This window comes from Calliphora vicina, chromosome 4 (genome assembly GCF_958450345.1).
Source record: "Calliphora vicina chromosome 4, idCalVici1.1, whole genome shotgun sequence".
Classification (NCBI taxonomy): Eukaryota; Metazoa; Arthropoda; class Insecta; order Diptera; family Calliphoridae; genus Calliphora; species Calliphora vicina.
The window spans coordinates 65,137,081-65,164,264 of record NC_088783.1 but is presented as its reverse complement, the minus strand read 5'-3'; positions in this window follow the sequence as shown (position 1 = coordinate 65,164,264).

The following is a 27,184-nucleotide window of genomic DNA, read 5'->3' as shown; positions in this document are numbered from 1 at the left end:
AAAATTAAGTCAGTAGTTAAAACTGCAGACGGAAGGAAACAGGATGTGGTAGGGTCGGTGAAAACTAAAATTACATTTCGTGGTAATACTAAGGATATTACGTTATACGTAATTCCTAGCTTGTCTCAAGATTTATACCTAGGCGTAGATTTTTGGAGACTATTTAATCTTTTACCAACTGGTCTCGTCTCTGAACAACACTCAAGATTCTCTTTGGAAACAATATCCGAATCATCAGAACAAAAATTATTAACGGAAACCCAAAAACAACAGTTATTTATAGTTATAAATTCATTTCCTTCATTCTCTAAGGAAGGTCTAGGAAGAACCAATGTAATTTCTCACGTCATTGATGTAGGTAATGCTACACCCATCAAACAAAGACATTTTCCAGTTTCTCCGGCGATTGAGAAATTAATTTACGCGGAGGTGGATCGCATGTTAGAAATGGATGTCATTGAAGAGTCAGACAGTGCTTGGTCTTCTCCTATAGTCTTAGTACGTAAACCTGGGAAAATTAGGTTATGTCTCGACAGCAGAAAAGTCAATTTAGTGACTCAAAAAGATGCCTATCCCTTGCCCATAATAGATGGCATATTGTCTAGGCTGCCTAAGGCAGAGTATATTAGTAGCCTAGACTTGAAGGACGCCTTTTGGCAAATACCTCTCGACAAATCATCGAAAGATAAAACGGCATTTACTGTTCCTGGTCGCCCCTTGTATCATTTCAAGGTCATGCCTTTTGGGCTTTGTAACGCGCCCCAAACTATGTCGCGGTTAATGGATAAGGTGGTACCAGCGGTACTAAGAACAGAAGTGTTCGTTTATCTGGATGATTTGTTGATTGTGTCTGATACATTCGAGCGACATTTACATGTATTGCGGGAAATAGCTCGACAATTTCGTACTACCGGACTGACCCTAAATGTTGAAAAGTCAAAATTTTGCGTACGTGAAGTCCGTTACCTTGGCCATATAGTTGGAGACGGAGTGATTCGCACAGATCCAGATAAAATTTCGGCCATTTTAGATTTCCCACAACCGAGATCTGTTAGACAAGTCAGACGTTTTTTAGGTATGTCCGGATGGTATCGAAAGTTCATCAGAAACTATGCCTCTATCACTGCTCCTTTAACAGATTTGTTGAAAATACATCGTAAATTTGTTTGGAGCGAAATGGCCCAACAAGCTTTTGAAGAGTTAAAGACGATCTTGACAACCACACCAGTGTTGCACAGTCCTGACTTCGCAAAACCTTTTTATATACATTGCGATGCAAGCAACACTGGAATAGGAAGTGTACTGGTTCAAAAAAATGCGGAGGGTGATGAGATTCCGATCGCTTTTATGTCGAAGAAACTTAACCAAGCCCAACGTAACTATTCTGTAACCGAACAAGAATGCTTAGCTGCGATGTTGAGCATAAAAAAATTCAGAGCTTATGTGGAAGGGCATGAGTTCACTGTCATCACGGACCATGCGTCTTTGAAGTGGCTCATGTCCCAAACAGATTTAAGTTCTAGGTTGGCAAGATGGGCTTTAAAACTTCAAGGGTTTACTTTCAAAATAGAACATCGCAAAGGCAGTCGTAACATAGTCCCTGATACGCTTTCGAGAGCCAACACGGAAGATTTGTCCGAGATCCTAGGATTAGAACTGTCCGTTTTAGAAGATACCGGGGTGTTCGTAGATTTGAATTCGAGTCACTTTCAAGGACCAGACTACACTGAACTAATAAACAGAGTTAAGGAAAATATTGATCAAACTCCGGACTTAAAGATACTTGACGGATTTTTGTATAGAAGAATGGAACACTGTTCTGGAGATAAAGTACAGGACGATCTGGCCTGGAAATTATGGATACCCAAAGAATTAACAAAAGACGTTCTTCAAAAAGCACATGATGGTCCCCTTTCTGCTCACAGCGGTATTAACAAAACGTTAGAACGGATTCGACGATTTTATTTTTGGCCAAATTTAGTAAACGATGTCAAAGAGCATATCAACTCATGCGATACGTGTAAAAGTACAAAATATCCAAATTACATTATGCGACCTCCCATGGGTAAAACTTCAGAGACTTTTAGGTTTTTTCAAAAATTGTATGTGGATTTTCTAGGTCCATATCCTCGCTCCAAATCGGGTAACGTAGGAATTTTTATTGTAATGGATCACTTTTCAAAGTTTTGTTTCTTAAAACCAATTAAGAAATTTACAACCGACGTTGTAGTTAAATATCTTGAGCAAGATCTTTTTCATACTTTTGGCACTCCTGAGGTTATAGTGTCTGATAATGGCTCACAATTTAAATCGAATCAATTCAATAAATTACTACAAAATTACGGCATTAATCATGTTTATACGGCAATATATTCGCCCCAATCCAATGCTTCTGAACGTGTCAATCGTTCAGTACTTTCTGCGATAAGGGCGTACATAAAACATGACCAAACTAATTGGGATGAATACCTCAGCAGTATCAGTTGTGCATTGCGTTCAGCTGTACATGCTTCTATAGGTACCTCACCTTATTATATGGCATTTGGACAACATATGATTAATAATGGCAAATCATATGAACTACTTCGTAAACTGAAAATGCTAGATGACAGAACTTTTAATTTTAATCGTGAGGATTCTTTTGATTTAATTCGGGCAAGAGCTGCTAAAAATATGGTTAGACAACAACAACGTAATGAAAAAGCATATAATTTGCGCTCAAAGGAAGTTAACTACATGGTTGGACAAGAGGTATTCAGAAGAAATTTTAAACAAAGTAATTTTGAAAAGGGATTCAATGCCAAATTAGCTCCTCCATTTTTGAAAGCAAGGATTAGAAGGAAAACTGGTACATGTTACTATGAACTGGAAGATCTTACTGGTCGTTCAATTGGTATTTATCATGCTAAGGATATTCGGCAATGAAATACTATTTTCAATATTTTGATTTTTTTCTCTTATTTTTTTTCTCATTAATCTACATATACTCATCTGCTACAAGCGGTATCAGATTTGTTAGATTTTCACCACCAAATCTGATTTTAGCAGGGGGGTAATGTAGGGGCGCTTGTAGCTACATACATAAGTATTGTTTTCTTTTTGACACCAAATACAAAATCTTTTTTTTATATATTTTTTTTTCTCTTTTTTCGTGTGATTGTATAAAAATTTATAGTTTTTATATTAACGCATAAAATAATTAATAAACGTTTTTAACCTGCCTTATCAGGTAATGTTGACAACATAAATGAATCATAAATACAAATCTGTGTTTTGTTCATGCATTTATGTTGTCGATAAAACCGTAACGAGTATTTGGGATGAAGTTGGTGGTTAATCATTTAGGTAAATTTTATGTATGTGTGGGTCATAACATTAATTTTCCAGGACTCTAGGAAAATTTAGGGGTATTTAAGGCCTAAAGCGTCAGACATTTTCCTTTTTCCTGATATAGTCACCTGACAGTGGTAAACGAAGGTTTTGGCAGTTTTTTAATTAACATTAAAAAAAATAAAAAGTGTGTTAATCTGTTTTTTTTATTAAAAGAAAATCTCCAGCACAATATTCGGAGTAAGTACCAAAAGAATAGGAAATGTGATTTTTTTTTGTGTTTAAATCTTAATTGTTTAATTTAAATAGATTTTGGTTTATGTTATTTGAGGTTTAATTTAGGAAAAACTATATTTTTGTGCTATAATAACATTCTCGTTAATACATAAAAATAAAGAACCTAAGAAAACCTTTGATAATTCAAAAAAATGTTTATTTACTTAAACAATATAATTTTGTCCAAGTTCAGACAAGCTAAATTGTACATAAACCAATTTTTTTTTATTATTCAGCCATTTTTGTCCGTGCCAAATCAAGAAAATACAGGGAAAAGTAATACAAATCTCTGTCCGCCATATTTCTCAACTGAAAGGTACATTTTTTTTTTGTAACACTAAATTTATCATAAAATTTATAGAAAAATTTAATACAGAAAAATCTAACACACACTTAATTTTGATCTTTAAAAATCCATCAGATACTTTTTGTATAGAGCTGTAAAATAGACAAACGCTTGGCCATAACAGCAACATCGCCGACGAAATCTTTAAGGCTCAAGACTAAGTGAGGAACAGGCCGCGGAGAAGAAGGCAAAAATTTGTCTAAAATTAACCACTAAATTAATCCATCACTCGTGAGTTGTAATCTTTTTTTTTTGGTTTAAGAAAAAACAAATATTTTGTGCACGTAATTTGTTAATTTTTATTTAAAATATCATTTGGCGACAACAATAATAAAACGTCCAATTTTTAGTGCAGATCAATTTGTTAGAGTGCCAGAAAAATTGCTAAAAAGGAAAAAAAAATCATAAGAAAACAATAATATGCAATTAACTATTAAACTTAATACTTATCTTTGATAACTTTCTTGAATCGCCAAATTTTTAACAAAAAAAATTGTTATTATATTTTTTTTTACTTTGATATATTTGCTAATTAAAAAGTGAGCTAAATTAGTTTTTTTTGTTATTTCTATTGTATAAATTCGATGTAAATGCAAAAATCATTCTAAAAATCCAAAAGAAAATCAAATAAAACAAACGTCAAAAACTTATGAACTGACAAATTCTAAAAAAAAAATTTGTGTGAGAACAAAATTAGAGAAAAAAAAATCGAAAAAAAAAAAGAAAATAATGTTTAAATAATAACAAAAAGATCATTAAGTGCATAAATAGAAAAAACTAAGAGTAAACAAAGCGGTTTTGGTAAAGTTATTAATGCCCACTGCTGAAAGTGAGCGAATTAACATTAATAAACTTAACAGTACAGTGCGTGAAAAAAAATTAAAGTTAACAATAAGAAAAAAATTTGGAAAAAAAAAATTGAAAAAAAAGTTATTACATATTCGTAAAAATATATTTATTAATATCGTTAATTATCCAAAATTGAGTTAAATTATAATTTACATAAAAAAAATCATAAATTTCCCCATAAAACCCATTTTCCCCATCCAATCCCGATTCCTGAACACTACGAACTGAAAGATCTTTCATCGTTGGAGTTCCTGTACCAATACTAATGTAAGTCATTTGATTTGTTTTATTTCCTGATTTATTTAACCTTCAGAATTTTACGTAAACGATAACAAAGTTAAAATAAAGAAGATTAACAGTGTTGGTGGCTCTGCTAACAACATTTGGCATTGATGTTAAAATCTTATTATGTTAACTTTGTTTCGTTAATCGCGCTTAAATTCTTTTTCTAACATTTAATCAAAAAAAATAATATTAAATTCGAACCGGTAATGAAAAAACCTTTCAAATAAGTGTAAAAATATACCAAAAATATTAAGAATTACCTTAATTATTGCTAAAAACGCAAATAATTATTTTATACATTAAATATAAATTTGATTTCTAAAAATAGAAGTAACCTGATTGGTCGCAATGAATTCGCCGCAAATTGGCAAACTCACCACTATCTATTTTTAGAGGCCAGAGTTGCATTTTATCACTTATTTGTCATTTTAATATCGTTAAATTTACAAATTTACACTACAAACCTTCAATTATAACAACTTTAATTTTTTTTTCTGATTAAACAAAAAAAAAAAAGAAAATAAGATAATTGAACATATACATTTTTTAATTGTTAATATTGATAAACAATAGAAAAGTGTCTATTTAATTTTTTTTATAAAAGAAACAGAAACAAATTACAACTAACATTTGTGTCTTGAAAATTGGTTGACCCGGGTTCGGATCCTATACAAGACAAAAATTTTTTTTACATGATTTTTTTTTATTTTTTTTAAATATACATAATATTTTTTTTAAATACAATTTAAAAGAAGAAAAATAATTTTTTTTTAACAAAACCTATTTTTTTAAACATTATTTTTGGGAATAGAAGCTTTAAATGATATAAAGCTGATCGCATTACTTTAGTTGCCCAGGTTCAAATCCTATCGCGGCCAGAATTTTTCTTATTTTTTTTCTTTGTTTATATTTTTTTTTATTTTTATTTATTGTTTTTTTTTGATAAAATTTTGTTTTTTTTTAATTATTTCTTATAATAATTAATTAAGGCCACTAATTGAATGCCTAAATAGATTTTGTCTGATTTTTTTTTATATGATTATGATTTTTGCATATTATTTTTTTTTCATTTCTTTTGTCAATACAAAATGAGCTCACGAATAAGATTATTTGTAAGTTAAATTAATTTGTTTATACGAAGTATGTTTGAATTAAAATTTTTCTAATTGTTAAATAAAATTAAGAAAATGAATCACTGAAATTGTTGAAGAGTTTGATTCGAAAAGCTACTATCAGGTAAATCGAGATGGAATCATGTGTAATTCGAAGGCTATATTTACATGATCATGGTTGGGAGGGGTTTCTGGTTGTGTCAACACCAAACACAACATGACAACTCAGTAAATAAGTATTAAATGGATAATTGCGAAATAGCTGTCTCTTTTACAAAAACAAAACAACTTTATTAGCATGCACAATAAAATTAGCCCTGTAGTCTTGTTTTTCTCAAATTAGGAATCATGAAGCAAGAACTCACCCTATTGCCGACGAGAAAGGAGCCGGACACCAGATGCATGCTATTGCTACTCTAAACTCCTAAGAAAACATGAATTTGAAAGTGATTTACCAAACCGTTACATGCTACAAAAGTATGGTCGGTCAAGCCCGACCATATAATACCCTACACCAAGTAAATGAGTAAAAATATTTTTTCTTTTAAAATATCAATAATTTATATTCGTAAGTGATTTTCGGCAGTGGGCCTTATATGAGAGCTATGACCAATTATGGACCGATCACCATAAAATTAGGTCGCGTGATTTATGTCTATTAGGGTGGCCCCGTTTGTATGGAGAAAAAATAAGGTATCGATGTTCCCGCCTAAAATGAAAATTTGATTCATTCTAAGACTACGTTTTGAAATTTTTTCGTCCTGGGGTCAATATTTGGCGAGCTGGATCAAAGGATAAAAAGGTCCTTTTTTGAGGTTTTTTACATTTTTTCCATATTTCTTCCAAAGGAAGTATATGTAAATTTGGTATCATATGAAAGGTCTTTGAGAGACGCATTCAATTGGTTAAAAGAAATTTAAAAAAAAAATTTTAATTAAAAAATTTTAAAAATTTTCGACAAAATTTTAGTTTTTTTTAATTTTTTTATAGAATTTATTCAAATACATAGATGAAATTTCTTGATCATAAACATCATGTAATTTCACCGAAATGGTTTTTCTCGTTTTTTAAAATTCAATCCAGTTCAATGTTTATTCAAATTTGTTTAAACCTAATTTCATCCCTATCTGACAATCTCTGTACTCAATTCATAGTATATGTAATGGGCATCAAAATAACTCAAATTTTATAAGCTTTCCATCGATGTATACTTTTCTTTTGTTACACTACGAATATTTAAATTTAAACATTATTCCATAATAATAATAATAATTTTGTCGTTTATTTTTAAAGTAATGAAGAATTTGTATAAAATCATTGACAACTAGTAAAATTTTAAGAGAAAATTTTTTCTCTTTTTCTCTTTTTTTTTTTTTAATTTTTACAAAAAATCTTATATATGGTCACCTTAAAATCAAAAGGGCATAACAACCAAAAAAATAAAATTTTACATTTTGATTGGAAATAATACATTGCAACATAGCACATTTTAGAACACTGTTGTCAACAATACCAATTTTATTTATTTTAATTTTATTAAAGAAAAATTCAAAGGGCATATCAGACATGATTGTGTAGGTTGGGAGATAATAAATGTAATAACAAATCATTTTTATAACAAAAATAGTTTTCATACTACATATTTTTTTTGCGTTTATTTAAATTGCAATCTATCTTAATACAGATAATAAGCAACTTTGATAAACAAATTTAATAAAACGTTGATAGATGTACTCTTTTAAGTACAACTATAAGTATTATAAATTTACATATTTGTGACATTTAACATATTTATTATATACTTATTATTTATTATATACTTCGTCAATTCACAATTCCAACACTCAATTTTAATTGTCATTCCTACACGGATTTAATAGATTGGAAAGAGGTAGCCTTCTCAGAGCCCCCTTGCATTCAATTTTACTCAACAGAACAATTAATGAAATACAACGACTCAAGCAACATTATAGATATTCCAGGTAAAACATTATAAATTCTCATAAAAATCGCGATAATAAAATTAAACTTTTTACTAGAAAATTATTTTATCTTTGGTTAAGCTATTATGTATAAAATCGTGATATTTTAATAATATATTACTAATTTCAGATTTTCTATGTCATTCACAAAATACAGAACGATTTGTACATTTTGTCAGTCAATCCATGCTATCAGTAATCGAAAAAAATCGACCTTCTTATATTGCTAATAGAATAAACTCATGTAAACGAATTTGTAAATAAATATATATGAAAAAATTATGTTAATATTAAAATATTTTCTATGAATTTATATTTTTAAGTTTTAACTGTTAATTAATATTTCTCATTTAGCAAACAATATACTAAACAATGTAAAAATATATGTAATAAGCAGTTTTTCACATGTTACTTAAAATTAACAACAACATTCCAAAGGAATAACATTAAAATAATCATTATAGCGCGATGTATAGTAAATGTTTTAGCTTAAATTTAAATATTCGTAGTGTAACAAAAACAAAGTATACGAAATTATACATCGATGGAAAGCTTATAAAATTTGAGTTATTTTGATGCCCATTACATATACTATGAATTGAGTATACAGAACTGGACTGAATTTTAAAAAACGAGAAAAACCATTTCGGTGAAATTACATGATGTTTATGATCAAGAAATTTCATCTATGTATTTGAATAAATTCTATGAAAAAATTAAAAAAAAATAAAATTTTGTCGAAAATTTTTAAAATTTTTTAATTAAAATTTTTTTTTTTTAAATTTCTTTTAACCAATTGAATGCGTCTCTCAAAGACCTTTCATATGATACCAAATTTACATATACTTCCTTTGGAAGAAATATGGACAAAATTTAAAAAACCTCAAAAAAGGACCTTTTTATCCTTTGATCCAGCTTGACAAATATTGACCCCAGGACGAAAAAATTTCAAAACGTAGTCTTAGAATGAATCAAATTTTCATTTTAGTTGGGAACATCCGCAACTTAAATTTTGGGGCCACCCTAATGTCTATATGAAAGTTATTTATGTTGAATTTTGTGTATATAACAACTTTTTTAAGTGATTTAAGCACGTTAAAGCGGAAGCGGGTCTATATGGGAGCTATGACTAATTATGGACCGATCGTAACAAAATTTGGTGACATGTATATATAAAACTTATTTGGAGAGAAAGATACATATATAAATTAAACAATTATGACCGATAAAGTCCAATTTCGAGAGGACATTTGTATGGGGGCTAGGTGAAATAATGGACCGATTTCAGCCAGTTTCAATAGGCTTCGTCCTTGGGCTGAGAAATGTACTAAATTTTATCGCAATATCTTCAAAATTTCGACCTGTACTCTGCGCACAAGGTTTACATGGACAGCCAGCCAGCCAGACGGACATATTTTAATCGACTCAGAAAGTAATATTAAGTCGATCGGTATACTTTAAGGTGGGTGTTAGACCAATATTTGTGGGCGTTACACACATCTGCACAAACGCATAATACCCTCCCCACTATGGTGGTGTAGGGTATAATAACCAATAAACATAAAAATACCATATTTTTTTATTTTTTCATACAAAATGTAAAAGATATATAAGGGTATCAGGAAGGTGAGGACTATTTGATTGTGGGTAGCTCCAGAGTAAATCCAAACGAATCAAGAATACTTTAGAATGTTTTAAAAAAAATGTATTTCGAAGTACGTTCGGATACCGCAGTTAACGTGTACATACGGATAGGGTTAAAAATGTAGTAAAGTCTTATACCTGAATGAGGGGACAAGTTATTTTTGTCTCTGATGGTAAGCTGTATGTACTACCAGGAAATCAAATTAAAACATAACATGTACAGTGTAAGACAAAAATGTGTAAATGATGGTCATATATTTACACTTTGTGACACCATTTTTAAAGTGCAATGTTTATAAAGAAACGTTTTGTGTTTTTTTAAACAATATTTATTAAGGATATTTTAGGACTAAATAAATAAAATATTTCCTTAATTATACTCCAGTAATCTAAAAAAAATAACTGCAACCCATTTACATACTTTTGGCGCAGATTACTAAAGTAACTTTTTTAGTACTTCGAATAACCTGCTTTCGCTTCAATGGCAGCCTGAATTCTGGAGGGCATACTCTCCACCAGTTTGCGACACTCTTCTTGCATTATAGATCCCTAGATATCATGGGAGCGCTCCTAGAGCTGAGTTGTGTTTCTAAATGCATTTTGATAATTATAAACGCGACGTTTTAGAATTCGCACCAAATTCTCAATCGGATTTAAATTCTGGGATTGTGGGAGTCAATCTAGCAATGTAATTTTGGCGGTTTTTAAAAAATTAAGCGTCTTTTTAGACTTATGTTTGTTGTCGTTATCTTGTAGTATCACAGTGTTTTCAATTTGTCCACGCCAATCATTCAGACTATCCACATCTGTTGTCTTGCATTCATATTACTACCAATTTTATGGAGTTTTCCTACACCTTTCGCAGAAAAACAACCACAAAATGGCAATATTCCACCACCATATTTCATAGTCGTCATAAAATCACGGTCTTTTAATGGCGCATTTCGTTTTTGGTAGTCATATTTTGGTCCATCAGTTCTAAAATGGATAATTTTCGATTCATCTGTACAGATAACATTTTCCCAATCATCAAAGGTCCATTTCTTAAAAAAATTTACAAATGTTAGTCGAAGAGACTTGTGTCTTTCAGTTAAACGAGGTTTTTTAACAATCTTTATTGCATAAAAACCACATCTTTTGATTTCTCTAAGAGATGCACGTTTTGAAATCTTAATTTGGTAGCATGAAGATAGTTTTGGTTGTACCTCACGGGGACTATTTTCTTCTCCTGATGCAACTAGACGTTATACAGTGAGACCATCTTTTAACAATAGAATTGAATTCCGTCCACAAATTGGTGCTGGAAAAGCCAAACCACATATATTCGCTATGTTCTCAACAGATTAAAAGAAATATTGATTTTGGTGGATATTTTTCGATGGGAGATACCATTTTTCTCGGTAACAGAATTTGCAACTTCGGTGATAATCTTCTTCATATTCAATATTCCTTAAAGAATTGTAAATTGTTCACTAGTAACAGGTTTTAACTAACTGTCATTAATGAAATTGATTAAAATTGTTCTTTTTCTAAATAATAATAACAAGTTTATTTAACTTTAAAGAAAATGCGACAAAATTGTGTAATTCAGTTTTTAACTTTTTGATATCCTGGTATTTAAATGCCATTACTTGAAATTAATTTTTTTGTATTGCTATACTTCACTAATCATGATCTTCATATTGTGTAAAAAATATTGTCAGATTGGTAAATGTTGAGCATAAAAATTCAAATTATAGATATTTCCAAATTTATTTACACATTTGTGTCTCGTACTGTATAATAGGGTGGGACAAAATTTTTTTTTCTAAAATTTTTGAAAGGCTCAGAGATAAAAATGTGCCAAATGGTGTAGCTAATATGTATCTAAATTTGTATTGCATTGTTTTAAGTTTTACTGCCTCCAGATCGCGATTGAATTTTTTAAAAGTAAATTTTTTACACCACATTAATAATACATTTTTATGCGAAATAATATTAACTACTGATACCAATATAAACTTTTACCATTCAAATCCGGATTCTTACTGTCAAATCCGGATTCTACTAAAACAAAGTCTTGCTTTCCTTTGTGAAAGCAAGACTTTGTTTTATATTTCGGAATGTAAGTGCAAAGATTTTCTGAAATGTACTTGCATTACACAAATGACTATAAGTAGCCAGATACTTATATTGAGCAGTGCATCTGAACATGAATATGATCAGTCAGATTGTGAAGAAACATATCAATTACAATTACTACCATTCAAATCTTTTTCTTGCATACGGGTGTATTACTAAATTTTTTAATTGTATATTCGTTTATTAGAAAAATGATTTGTATGTTGCATATGAATGAACTGCCATTCAGATACCTGTTTCAACATATTGATGGTGGAACATCAAGACCACAAACATTTTTAGGAGAAATTGGCAAAGAACTTGAAAACTTTAAAAAAGACCAATAGTGAAGCTTCAACCAATTCCCACGAACTTACCAGAGCTTTGCGTAGAAGATATAAGTGCAGACCTTAATCTATATATTTCAGTTGATAACAAATCTAACAACTCTTGCAATATATTTTGTAAAGGTTTACGCTCCTGTGTGGTTTTCTATAAAAACTCTTCCCAGCTGTAAAGACGGACCTCGACACCTTTTTTTGAACTAATAAAACTTAGCAGATATTTACCAACAACTTTAAAGGTTTGTCGGCCCAGTGATTCAAAGAAACAGTTATTTAGCACATCCTGAAAACTTATTAATTGTAATGTTAACATATCCCCAACAACATATTCGTGAATTAGCTGTCCATCGAATTTTGAAAAGTAGATTCTCATCGTCAAATAAATTACGGCTGTTTCAGATACCAACGATAAATTTTAATGCTACGTCATACTATGACCTTTTGAAATGGAATGAAAATATTACTGAATCACCTATATTAAAATCCGAAGATGAAAAAAATCTTCTTCTGTTTATTGAAAAGGAAAAAACGGAGGAATTGAGCTATTTCAGCCCCTGTCATACTGAAGCGGTAAAGAGAGCAGTCGAAGCAGAGTAAAGCAACATCAACTTTGTGAAACAAAACAACAAGAGAAGGATTCATCAAAGCTCATATAGAATCAAAAAAACAATACAAAAATTTGATAGCAAAAATAATTTTGTCGCTATATGAACACTTCATTATTGTTTTGATTATCCCTTCTTTCACTTCTGTAAACATTTTTGTAATACTTTTTTTCTCTAAATATTTAATATGTTATATGTAATTACAATTGATTTCCATTTTTACAAATAAATACAGCTATCTGGAATAAACTTGCATATCATACTCTATTGCCTTTTTTAATTACATTTTTTAAAAATTCAACATGAAACCGGAGGCAGAAAATAATTTCCGATTGCAGCCAAACTTGGTGACATGAAAATATTTATAATTTGGCACTTTTTTTGTTACCGTGCCCAAAACAAAACTTTAAAAAAAATTGTCTTTATACACGGGTGACCCACCCTAATGTATAACTAATAGAAATTAATGATTTGGCTAAATTAATAAAACTCTGAGATGCTTTCCCTTCTTTCGGAATATATGCTGTCATGAATACTTAATTACAGGATAAAATATTAAGAAAGTTTTTCCATTTTATTAATTAAATTAATTCATATTATAGTATTTTCTCTATTTATCAAAACCATCTTTAATTTCAAATCAGTTATATATAGTTTATTTAAGTTAAATATCATACTCCATGCAAAAATATGTAAGAAGTTAGTACGCATTTATTTTGAAAATAATATTTAACAACAAATAAAATGTGTAAACTCATAGTCATCGTCAATCACTCTATACATGTAGATGTACTTACATAAATATTATATCAATATTTGTGCATTAATATGTACATATGTATGAGAATATAAGTGTTAATGTTTACACAAGACAAAGTAACACTTTGAACAAATATTATTGCCAAAATCAAATACACAAGAGAAAATATATTGGAAATCTTACAACAAGGATACGAGCGAGTTACACACAAACACACACAATACTACCACATCTAAAACAAGTAAATAAACAATAAAATCTCTCTTATACTTTTGTAATACCAAACAAATCCTTTTTTAAACGTACAAGTACAGCATAATACCAGGCTGCGAGTAACAGTAGACTGTAGTGCTTGCACAAGTAGTTACTATTTGCAGCATACTGTTAGGGTGTAAATACAGTGTGTGATGAAATAAAGTTGTATGGAATTGGCAATCTTTTTGTTCGAATTCAAATGTGAAATATTTAAGGAAATTTTAGTGCACAGTGGCCAATGTTTGTTTTATTTTACCTCCCACTGTCCTTTGCCTGTTATTGTTTTGTTGATGGATGGCAAACGAATTCACGAATCTTTAAACAAATATTTTAACATTTCCGACATTTGCTGAGCACACGTCGAAAGGATTTACAAACATTTAACACAAACCTGCAAAAACTGAACAATATTTTATTTTTTTGGCTAAAATTTATGTTGAAAAAAATTTTATAAAAAAAATTCCGAATAAGAAAAAATCAAATAACAAAATCATCATTATGCATTATTGCATGTTGTAAGTGGTGGTGATAAATAAAATTTTTGGTTGATAATGATGTTCAAGGGTCGAATGATTTTATAATATCGAATATTAGTAAAAAAGGGTTGCCGTAAAGAGTTCAAGGATGATTTTATTCTAGTTAAATGTTTAAAAATCATAGAATTTTCACATTTAGAGGTACTATCTCAAAAAGATAATTTTACTTTTCTTTAAAATTAAATTTTCGGCAAATTCCTTTATCACAGGCAGCGGCAGCCCTCTACAAACAAATATTTACTCACTGACATTGACAGTAACAGAGTGAAAAATACAGCAACGAATTGCTGTGGCAGGACAAAAAATTATTACATTTCTACTGTGTTCTGGCAGTGCTTTGGGGGCATTTGGTGTTTGGAAAATGGAAAATAAATGTCGAAGCTGTTGATGTCACGGATTCAATAAACACTTCAAATAAACTTGACGATTTATTATTATTTTGTAAGCCCTAGTGCAGCAACAACGCACAAATGTTTGACAGTTTTGACACTTGTTTTTTTATGTTTGTTGTCTTTCTCTATATATTTCTACGTTTTCTACTAAATAAACTAAAAAAAAACTACTTTGAAAATAGTAAGCAAATATACAATGGAAAAAGCACTGTTCAGTAAAAAAAGAAAAAAAATCCTGAAGGCAAGAGTAAGAGGTCACCAAAATGTTGGTTGGTGATAAAACGGATGTTGTCTTCTATTGGAATAAATATGAGTGGATTTATGTGAGAGTATTTGCTTTAAGGGTGTTTGTGTGTGTTTGCTTAAAACGTAATGAATTATTAATTTATCATGTGTGTGATTCGTTATTATGATAGTTAAACGTATAGAATCATTTAACTGCTGACAAATGATAAATTTATTACATATTTATTTTATAGATTAAACACAAACACTTTGTTGACACACATAAATAAATATCGACCCATGAAAACAATATGAGTATATCGTCATCTGAAATGCAAACGGTTGTAACTACACAAATTTTCAAAATGGAGTTTTTGATTGATTATGGTTCTTCACATGCTCACGCAAATTTTTAGACCCCTGCAGTCAAAAATGAGAACTTTATTTAAGAAATTCAAACGCTAAACATTGCCAAGAATACCTTATTATTATTGATTTTATAACGTTTGTTGCTTATCCAATAAAAAAAGGGACATTTTTATTCCGACTTCAATCTAGTGTATCGTTACAAAGTAACTAACTAATACACTAAAGCACATCAAATATGAATTGGCTTATCGGTAGTGAACCTTTAGATCATTGTCTGTTTTCAGTTGCCCATCCTCAGTCTCTACTATATTTTCTTCAAAATCGGACAACGGAATCGGCGTTGAAGTGTTATTAACGAATGGTTTTATTTTATAAAATAATGCTAAAACGAGTGCAAAATAGAGATTTCCTATAACACCCCACTCCCTTCTACATCCTTTGTTATGTGTATTTGAAAACTATTATAATCACTTACTCATATTTGAACACTTATTCGCTTAAACACACATTCCTGTTTAAAAGTCAGCAACTTTTTGTTAAACATCACACCTTTAGTGACAATAAAAATTATGTTTGAGTTTTGAATTAAAAATGTTTCTTCGAAGAAAATTAAATACACACTCGCTAGTTTGCTGAATATGTATGGGACCAACTAGAAAATAATTATATAGAACATAAATTTTGTTCTTTGCTTATTTTCCTCTAATAAAAGTATGGTAAATGTGACAGTAGTTTTAGTCAAATTGTTTTATATTACCATATAAAAAGTCGTAGCATATGCAGGTCCATCCCGTTGATTGGATGGAGGTGTTTCCCTAACTAACGAGTTTTCATTATTGAGTTTTGTGCACAACTAGCTAAAACCCGGCATGCTTCGCTACTCGTACCGTAAAGATTTACAATATATTTAGTCTATCTAAAATTAGTTTCTGTTCATGTGAAAAACATGGATTTTCTAGATTTAGTCCGCAAACTTGCAAAGACTGACGTTGAGCTTTATCAATTATCATTGCAAATACTGAGCAAATAGGAAACTGCAATCGAATAAAATCATATGGCATTTCCGAAGTTATAATTCCCAGTTATAAAGGTCGCTCCGATTAGATTGTTCATTAATTGCCTTACTGTAAGTCGAGTGCCATTACAGATATGCAAACAATCATACAAACAAACAAACACACATTGACTTTTATATATACATAAGGGTTTCAAATGTATACATACAAATTTTAACATTTACTTAATATTTTTGGTAGTCCGCGCATTTCTGTACTAAATATTAATATTGATAGCTGCTATAGCTGTCCCTATATATAATTTTTTATCACATCTATGGGAGGAGCCACGCCCATTGCTATTTTGCCCAATTTTGGCCTAAATAAAGAAGTTCATACAAAATTTGAACGATTTACATACTACAATTATACAGATAGATATGAATTTTAGTATTTAGATTGTTTGGGAGGTGCCCATTCTTGTCCTAAATATTAAAATTGATGGTAGAATATCCTTACAAAATGTATGGATTCTATCTCTTATTGTATCCCATATATTAGATTTTTTAAATGATCATCATATGGGAGGTGCCACGCCCTCTGTGGCTACTACTCCCATTTTTGCCGCAAATATTTAAACAAACGGTGGAATTGCTCATGCAAAATTTGAGGACTATAGCTAAAATATTTGATTTTTAAAATTAACTTTGTATGGGAGGTACCACGCCCACTTATAATTTCAAAACAAAAAGTAGCCTATAGCTCCTTCCAGACATACATAAATATACTGTAAAAATTTCAAGCAAATCGGTTCTGCCGTTTAGCCGTCTATAGATCAGAAACTAATAATAATAAACATACATACATACAGACACACATTCACTTTTATATATATAGATTTATGATGTGGTGTCTAGCCGGATTCTAAAAAGATTAACGGCTCGTAAACTCCTTTTTATATTTGATGGGAATTTCAATAACACAGCCAGTCATAATAGAATTCTGTACTTTTGTAACATCATCTGTCAAAAAGGTGTCTTTTATATTTCCAAGTATAGAGACTTAAGTGAGAATTTCAGATAAGTGGCTCGCTATACGAAGGTGTCTTTTTGAATGAAACACAGGTTTTTGTATACAAAATTATTTTATTTTTCAATATAAAGTTTTCTCATTTCCAAGTGATATTTCAAAATTGAAACCACTGAGCCAGGTAAGATGCTTATGGCTTCCACAATCATTTAATCTTCGATCGGCCAACACCATATCGTGATTGTTTTCAACTGTTTCGGGTGTAGATACCACAACTGGACGTTCACAATATTCGGCATCTTCCGTGCTTGTACGATCAGAACGAAATTCAGTAAACCACTTCTGTTTGTAATGCCCAAAAATATTAGTCTAGCACACACTTCAAAGTATACCGATCGAATCAGAATCACTTTCAGAGTCGTCTAAACGATGTCCTTCCGTCCGTCTGGCTGTGCATATAAATCTTGTGCGCAGAGTATAGGTTGCAATTTTGAAGATATTTCGATAATATTTGGTACATATAATTTTTTCGGCCCAAGTGACGGAGCCTATTGAAACTGACATAAATCGGTTTATTATTTCATCCAGCCCCCATACAAATGTCCTCCCGAAATTGGACTTTATCGGTCATAAATGTTTAATTTATATATGTATGTATCTCCACAAATTTTGCTCCAAATAATTTTTATGTATATGGAATTCATAGCACCAAATTTTATTGTGATCGGTCCATAATTAGTCATATAAGACCCGCTTCCGAAAACCACATTAACGTGCATAAATCTCTTAAAAATGTTTATATACACAAAAAATTCAACATAAATAACGTTCATATTGACATTAATCACACAAACTAATTTCATGGTGATCGGTCCATAATTGGTCATAGCTGCCATATAAGGCCCATTTCAAAAACCACTCACTTATTGAAATTTTAAAAGAAAAATGTGTTTGGTCTTTTATTTAGTGTATATGGTCGGGCTTGACCGACCATATTTTCTTACTTGTTAAAATTTTGACGAAAACCAACTGACAGATGCCTCTTGCCAGGAGCACTGCTGCACTTTCAGTCGCGAACTTATTGACCCACTTTTGTATATTAAACAAACAGCTGACATCCTTGAACAATTTTCAAATTGAAGATCACATTGTTTAGTAATCACTAGTAAAAATATATATGTTCTTGATTGATATCGTATGATAATTATTATGTTCTACGGTTATCTATAATGTTGTACTAGTCAAGTAGTCTAAGGTATAGACTCAACTATGTAGATGTCACATCTAAATGATCTATAGATGTTTGTAATTGCTCAAAACTTTACCAAAATGATAACCTCCAAATTTTTAATTTGTCTTATCTTACTCTACTGTAAATCATTAAGGAGAACTTGTAGGTAGCTATGTTGCCATCAGTTTTTTCATATTGCGTCTTTTTCTATAACTTCTTTATAGACTAATAGGTGTTAGTTCTAAGGCGTTCGTTAATATATCTCCATATGAACTCAATGGTGTATGGACAAGGGAAAGTACAAAGATTCTTCGAGTATGCAGATAAATTTGTTTGTTTAAACAATCATTTTAATGTTTTATTAGTTTTTAACTCTGTTCCATATCTATTCTCTACCGCAAAGTGTAGCTTAACTCTCAGATTGATATCCGGACTACCCCAGACAATGTGGTGTTCAATGGCATCTGCAGATATTATAACAGTACTCTCTATTTAATTGATCTTAAAGGTGATTGAATTTGGTGTTTTTCTGTCATAGTCGAGTGCCATATAAGAGCATATCATTCTTATATACGAGGTAATAAAAATCGTCCTCATTAATTAAGGCGTCCTTGTAAATGATTCGTCAGTAAGATATGTTTGATACAGTCCAAATCTTGAAATGGCCTGCATAGACCAGCTGACTTCCTTCTCTTGCAGCTGCTATTTATAGGTCATATTCGATATCGCAACCGAATGGTTGTGAATATCTCTATGCGACATAGTTTCACTCGAACCTTTTCATGCATATTCGTCAGCAATTTCTTTGTCCCAAAGCCCAAACTAATTTTTTGTTGTCTTATCTGTTCCAAAGAGTAGATACAATTGATAAGACATTTCGACCTTACTACATTGGAGTTGAGAGACTTGATTGATGCAATTCTGTAATGGCCTACATCTCGAGATTTGGTTCTCGTAGTTTTCTATAGGAGAAGTGTATTTAGCATCTAATCTAAACTGACCTGAGGAGGGGAAGTCATGAAAATTTCAAGTTTCCTAGTTGGTGTCATTACTAACTAAAGTAACACATACTTGCCAAACATATATACTTTTCAATCATCATACACGTATTTATTCAATCGTTCATCTACCACGTTTCAAATATTTATATCATGTATTTAACGACTTTCTTTCATTTATTTATTTCTTCCTTTCAACTTCCTAGTGTATAACAAGAATAAGAATGCATAGAAAGTTACAAGTTGAAAATCAAATATTAAATATGATCACGTTTAAGTTTCGTATCATGCCTGAGCGTTTTGACACTGTGACGCCTGCTGCCTGTTTTGTTTGATAATCACGCACTGGCATGTGATTAATCACTTACTTATGGGATAATCACTTGTGTTCCTGCTACTGCTATATTTAACTACTATAGTGGCAGCAGCAACAACAACAGCAACTAATATAAGGACTCGACTACATATAGCTAAGCAATTGAGTAGGAAAGTAAGTTTGTCTTTGGGACTTAAGTTTATGTGTGTCTTAATACAATTTTTAGTTTTTTATTTCTTTGGTGCGTCTTCTTGTTTTAGTTTCGTCTTACTAACTAGTTTTGTGTTTTTCGTATCCTTTAACATTTTTTTGTTACTAGTACTAGTGGATAAAAAGTTTTTGAAAACTTAAGCTTTGTCAAAGTGTATGCAAAAATTTGGTTTTAGTCGTTATTATTCTTTTTTGGAGAACAGACTGAGAACATGTAAATTAGCAAAATGATTTTTGGATAATTTTATAAAATTTTGATAAAATCTAAATTTTTAGCTTTTATTTTGAAACATTTGAACATTAACAGTCGGCCATTGTTAGCCAGCCGTCTTTAAACCATCCGAGTCGACTCCAAAGCCAAATATCCATCACACTAAGGTAATGCTCTGTATTTGGTGGGAGCAAAATGGTCCTAGCATTTATGACCTCCTGAAATCAAACCTGACAGGAAACCTGTATCGAACACAACTAATTCATTTGAAGCGAGCATTGGCCTAAAACGCCCAAAATATGCCGTGCCCAGTCCAACTAATACTTGTTTCGATCGACTTTGGAACATAGTATCCGATATTGTCCTGATTTTCAATTCATATATTGCCAGAAAGATGTTAAAAGGTCATAGCTAACAATGGCCAAAATGTTTTAAAATCCAAAAAACATTTTAAAAAATCCCGAATTTTTCGACTGTTTCCACTCTACTCAGTCCTCCTACATCCTCATAACTTTCTTAAGTCCAAAATTGTGTAATTGTAGTAGTTTGTACTTATTTCTAGTTGCAGTAGTTGCCGTAATAGTTGTGTCGTTGAGTTTTAAATTTTTAACTTTTACTTACTTTCTTTTGTTGGTATTTGAGTTTTAAGTTTATGCTGATGTTTGTGTGTGTGTTTTTTAAGGTAAACGATATTGTTGATAATGTCAAAGCTTTTAAGTTTAAATTGTCACCTTGTGTTGTCATTATTTGTGTGTCTTGTTATCTTTTACTTTGCAAAAATATACTTTTTTAACGTTAGTTAAAAGTTTTGTTTTAGTTTTTAATCTCATTTTGAGCACACAAAACATAAATGAATACATAGTTTTAATTGTACTGTAAAGTTAAACCAAAATATTAATATAATAAAATAAAAATATTTAGCTGAATTTGTGGTCGAAATATTTCTAAAAGTGTATCATAGATTTACGATTATAAATAAAAGAAATATGACTTGAAATGATTGTGGGAACATATTAAGCTGCACATAAAAAATATTTTTGCTTTATATGGTTATTTTTTTCATCAGTATTTGAAACTAATTGTATAATGTAAAATTCGAGGCAACTCGAATTTCGATAACCCATGCCGGAAATCGGCTAGAAATTCCAAAATAGGACAAACAGTCAATGTGATGACACACAAGCATTGTATTGTTTTTGGTACTATGGATATAAGATATGGGAGAGAGGATAGAGTGAGTTGTACTCATAGATTGACCCCTACTCATGCATTGTACTGTGCTGGAACTCAGACAATAGGTTATGGGAAGGAGGATAAAATAAGTAGGTTTACGAACAATCGATTTTAACTTTACAATATTGAAAGTGGAAATTTATTTGACAGACAGTGAATTTATGTAAAATCTACAATTTTCATTGTAGTAACGATGCAAAGTAGCGCCCTTAGAACAAGTAGGGTTGCAAAAATCAAAAATTGCATGTGCCCATAAAAAGGATTGAATAAACCTATTTTAAAGATAGTTGTCCAATGATTTCAAATATGCTACTCTTATTGGTTCAGAAGATATAGCTTATAGATATAGTTGACTGATTTTCAGTTTTCAAAAAAATATGCCATTTTTAGGTAATTTGGTCCGCTTCCATATACAATATATCGAAAAGTAGGTAACGAATCGTCATTATTTTTATTCTGTTGATAGATCTATTTATTGAGAAAAGAATAAAAGAAAGTTGTACTGTCTGCTTTGTATTTGTACAGGTAAATCAATGTTTACCAACTATCCATTTTTTTCAATATTTTTCAACTTGATGGAAAATAAATTCTATATTTGCCATATTTTCAAAATAAGTTCTTTGATTATTCCTTTACCTAATGCCAAAATGTCCAGCTGCTCGTCCTTGCCCATTTTTTGCTAGAGGTAAAATTTTGAAAAAAGACATGGTTGGACAATTTATGATATATAACCGTGAAAACCCATTAGATATACCTTTTTTACGGATTGTGAGCAATATTATCTATCATATGCTTTAACTCAAATTGCAATGAAAAAAGAATATGTTGCTTTCATATCCAAAAATAGATATACCATAACGAGCATAAAAAATGCAACGCCATGCAATGTGATTTTCAACAGCACTGATTTTGCTCAAAAAGATATCCAATTTTCCACATCTGCTGTTTATAACCTACACCACCATAGTGGGGAGGGTATAATGCGTTTGTGCAGATGTTTATAATGCCCAAAAATGTTAGTCTAACGCCCACCTTAAAGTATACTGATCGACTTAGAATCACTTTCTGAGTCGATTAAACGATGTCCGTCCGTCCGTCTGGTCGGCTGGCTGTCCATGTAAACCTTGTGCGCAGAGTACTGGTCGCAATTTTGAAGATATTTCGATGAAATTTGGTACATATTATTTTTTCGGCTCAAGGACCAGCTTATTGAAACTGGCTGAAATCGGTCCATTATTTCACCTAGCCCCCATACGAATGTCCTCCCGAAATTGGACTTTATCGGTCATAAATGTTTAATTTATATATGTATCTCCACAAATTCCGCTCCAAATAAGTTTTATATAAACAAAATTCATGTCACCAAATTTATAGACCCGCTTCCGTAAATCACTTTAACGTGCATAAATCGCTTAAAAATATTGGTATACACACAAAATTCAACATAGTTAACATTATTATAGACATAAATCACACGACCTTATTTCATGGTGATCGGTCCATAATTGGTCATAGCTCCCATATAAGGCCCACTTCCGAAAATTACTCAAAAATATAAATTATTGAAATTTTAACAGAAAAATGTTTTTGCTCTTTTACTTAGTGTAGGGTATTATATGGTCGGGCTTGACCGACCATACTTCCTTACTTGTTTTATATTCTTATTGATCATAGGAAATTATTGTATGACATTTTGTCCAATATTTTTTTATGTAAGGATAATTATAAAATTTTTAGTAAAAACAGTTGTAAAATTGTGCGATCAAATAAAATGCAACTCTACGGAAATTTACTTAATTTTTAAAATTTTGAAAAAAATAATTATAAAAAATTGCTAATAACAAGCAATTACCATCATTTACTATTAATTACCATCATTTACTATTAATACAAACAAATTTAAGGACATTAAAATTCAAAAGGATAAACATTTTATCCAAAAAATTCTGTTATGATTAGAGTGCCGAAATAATGGCTAGTTTTGAATTGGATTTTATTGAAATAAAACTAAAATGTTAGACATTGAAGTAATCAAGGCTGTGTTATCTGATCCATGGAAGGTGACATCATATATTTGATGCTACCCAAAAGAACACATGTGGACATTTATGACTATTGCTACCTCCAAAACATAATTTAATGATGCAAATGTAATAAGGAGAATCCAATCCAATAAACTATATTATTTACAAAAATAAATTAAGCGCCAATGTTTTTCGAAGCAGGTCCTTTATGCTTAAAATGGTGCAGCCGTATGATACGGAAGGTTAATTAACGTAATTTTAATTTATTCGTGTCTGATAGTTTTGATATGGTCACAGACATTCCCTTAAATATTAAATTAAAATAGTAAAAAATTGCGATAGCTTAGTAATCACGTAAGCTAAATATAGGATTCTATGAAATAGGCACAGTGTCAAATTTAATACTATTTACAGTTGTCTTCCGCAGTTTTGGAATTCGTTTACTTACCAAAATAAATGGATATTTGAATATGATTTCATTATTTGTAATTTTTAAAGACTAAATGCTGTCATATCATTGTGAAAATATTATTTTAGCGTTAAATTTCAGCACCCTTCTAACATTAACTAGTCATATCATTTTGATCTTGAGATCTTATGCACTCAGTTTTAGGCACACCACCACAATTATTTGATTTCCTTTTCATAGAGAATATCCGCAAGATTTTAAGTTGGTAAAAAAAATCAATAAAAATTCTTAAAATTTTCTTGGTTTTCGAAAAATTTACTATATTGAACAGAAAATGTATCATTCGTTAATTATGTTATCCTTTGTAGATTTCATATCCTTGAATTTATTAGTATTAACAGTAAATTACTGTGTTGTTAAAGTATTATAGTTTTTAGCAATTTTTATATTTATTATTTTCAAAATTTTAAAAATCAAATCAATTTTCTTAGAGTTGCATTTTTTTTTTGCTCGCACAATTTTACCACTGTTTTTACTAAAATTTTTATAATTATCCTTACATTAAAAAGTATTGGACAAAATGTCATACAATAATTTCCTATGATCAATAAGAATATAAAACAAGTAAGAAAGTATAGTCGGTCAAGCCCGACCATATAATTCCCTACACCAAGTAAATGAGTAAAAATATTTTTCTTTTAAAATATCAATAATTTATATTCGTGAGTGATTTTCGGAAGTGGGTCTTATATGGGAGCTAGGACCAATTATGGACCGATTAGATCGTGTGATTTATGTCTATATGAAAGTAATTTGTGTTGAATTTTGTGTATATACCAACATTTTTAAGTGATTTAAGCACGTTAAAGTGATTTTCGGAAGCGGTTCTATATGGGAGCTATGACTTATTATGGACCGATCGTAGCAAAATTTGGTGACATGAATTTTGTATATATAAAACTTATTTGGAGCGACACACAGTGCTTTGTTTTCATATAGGCAATGGACAAAAATAGAAGGAGTTATTGCAGACGAATAAAAATTAATGGAATATTACCTTTTGGTAAGATTAAGAAAAAATATAATTCTTAAAAAAATCCGTGAAAGGACACGGGTACCTCCCATATATCCTGAACATATAATTTTGAATAAAATTCACAGTTATACTCCTAACATTTTAAAATTTGGTTATAGTCATTTTATTGTTATTGTTGTTTGTGAAAATTTTTATTATAATCGCAGCACGGATTCGGGTGGCTGCCATACATCCTTTTCCTTAAAAAACCTATAAACCTGTATGAAATTATTAATTTTCAGAAATTATTGTTCTCTTATAATATTAGATGCAAAGTTATGAAAATTTTATAGGAAGGATATTCATAATTCCAAGACATCAAGATTTCAATATCCTGTATAACATCTAAGTTTTTTTTTTAAAAAATTCGTAAAAATCGTTTCTTATTTTGGAACCAATTTGGTAATAATCATTTTAATAAAGTTATTATTGTTTGTGAAAATTTTTATTACAATCGCAGCAAGGATTCGGGTGGCTGCCATACATCCTTTTCCTTAAAAAACCTATAAACCTGAATAAAATTATTAATTTTCAGAAATGATTGTTCTCTTATAATATCAGATTAATTTAGTTATTAACATTTCAATTCTAGCAAGGATTTGCATAACTGCCATATATCCTTTTTTAAAAAAAATACTGAAATATTGTATATATTTTCTAAATTCGGAAGGACGGATGGACGGACATTTTCAAATGTTTATAGCCTTATGGTTCAGCTGTAATATTAGAATCTGGATGTTGGATTATACTTTAAGTGTTCCTAATATTAGCAGAAGCTCATATTAATATCTCAATCTGAGGATATGTAGGTTATATTCAATTATTGAGTTACTTACATTTACGGTAAAAATGTATTATTTATGGGTGCCATCAAAAACAATTTTTTTTAAAGTTCTAGTCAAAACGGACAAATAATGATTTCACATTATAATAAATAAGAGATAGGCATTAGATAAAATTAAATAAAAATTAAAATTGATTAACATATTTTTTTTTAAAATTAAATCAAACTTTGTAATTTTTTTTGATTTCAGCAAAAAAACATAAAATATCAAGAACCAAGTAAAAACCTATTAATACACTTTATGCCATTAAACTACTTTTGTTAAATAACGCAATATTTCTTAGTTATTTAAAAGAAAAAACGGTATTATTTTATAAAAAACCAAAAATCTGGAGCTCTTTCCCCAAACCATCAAATTGAAAATTTACGAAATGGTAATTTATACATTTAAACAAAAACAAAATTTTAATAGTTTTCATACGAAAGGACAACTAATGATTACATTTTCTTATAGATAATACTTATGGCTATTCTATAGTAAAACATAATCAAAATAGATTAACACGTATTTTACTAATATTCCAACTAAGTTTTAGAATTTCAGGCTTACAATAAAAAAAATTTTAATTATTAAAAATTGCGCAGATTAAACAGTTAAACCTTTTTTGACAAAAACAGTAATTTTCCATAATTCCACATTCATATCCATTTCATTTGCAGCCAATCCCGAGTTTATATCTTTTAAAACGAACTATTAAAAATGATTTTAGTTAACCTTAAAAAAAATATATTTTTCTCCATAAAATTTATGTTGAAAATGTACTAATTTAGCGACCTCTAGTGACGACAAAAAGAGATATTTATAAAAATGTCTTTTTTACACGAATGAGTTATTTAGTTGTCTATTGAAAAATATAAATTTCATTAACATCAAAGACATGATCTTGTTTTTGATTTTTGTCCATTGAACAAAGCACTGTGCGACATTTCGAGAGGACATTTGTATGGGGGCTAGGTGAAATAATGGACCAATTTCAACTAATTTCAATAGGCTTCGTCCTTGGGTCGAAAAAATTATATGTACCAAATTTTATCGAAATATCTTCAAAATTGCGACCTGTACTCCGCGCACAAGGTTTACATGGACAGCCATCCAACCAGCCAGACGAACGGACATCGTTTAATCGACTCAGAAAGTGATTCTAAGTCGATCGGTATACTATAATGTGGGTGTTAGACCAATATTTTTGGGCGTTACA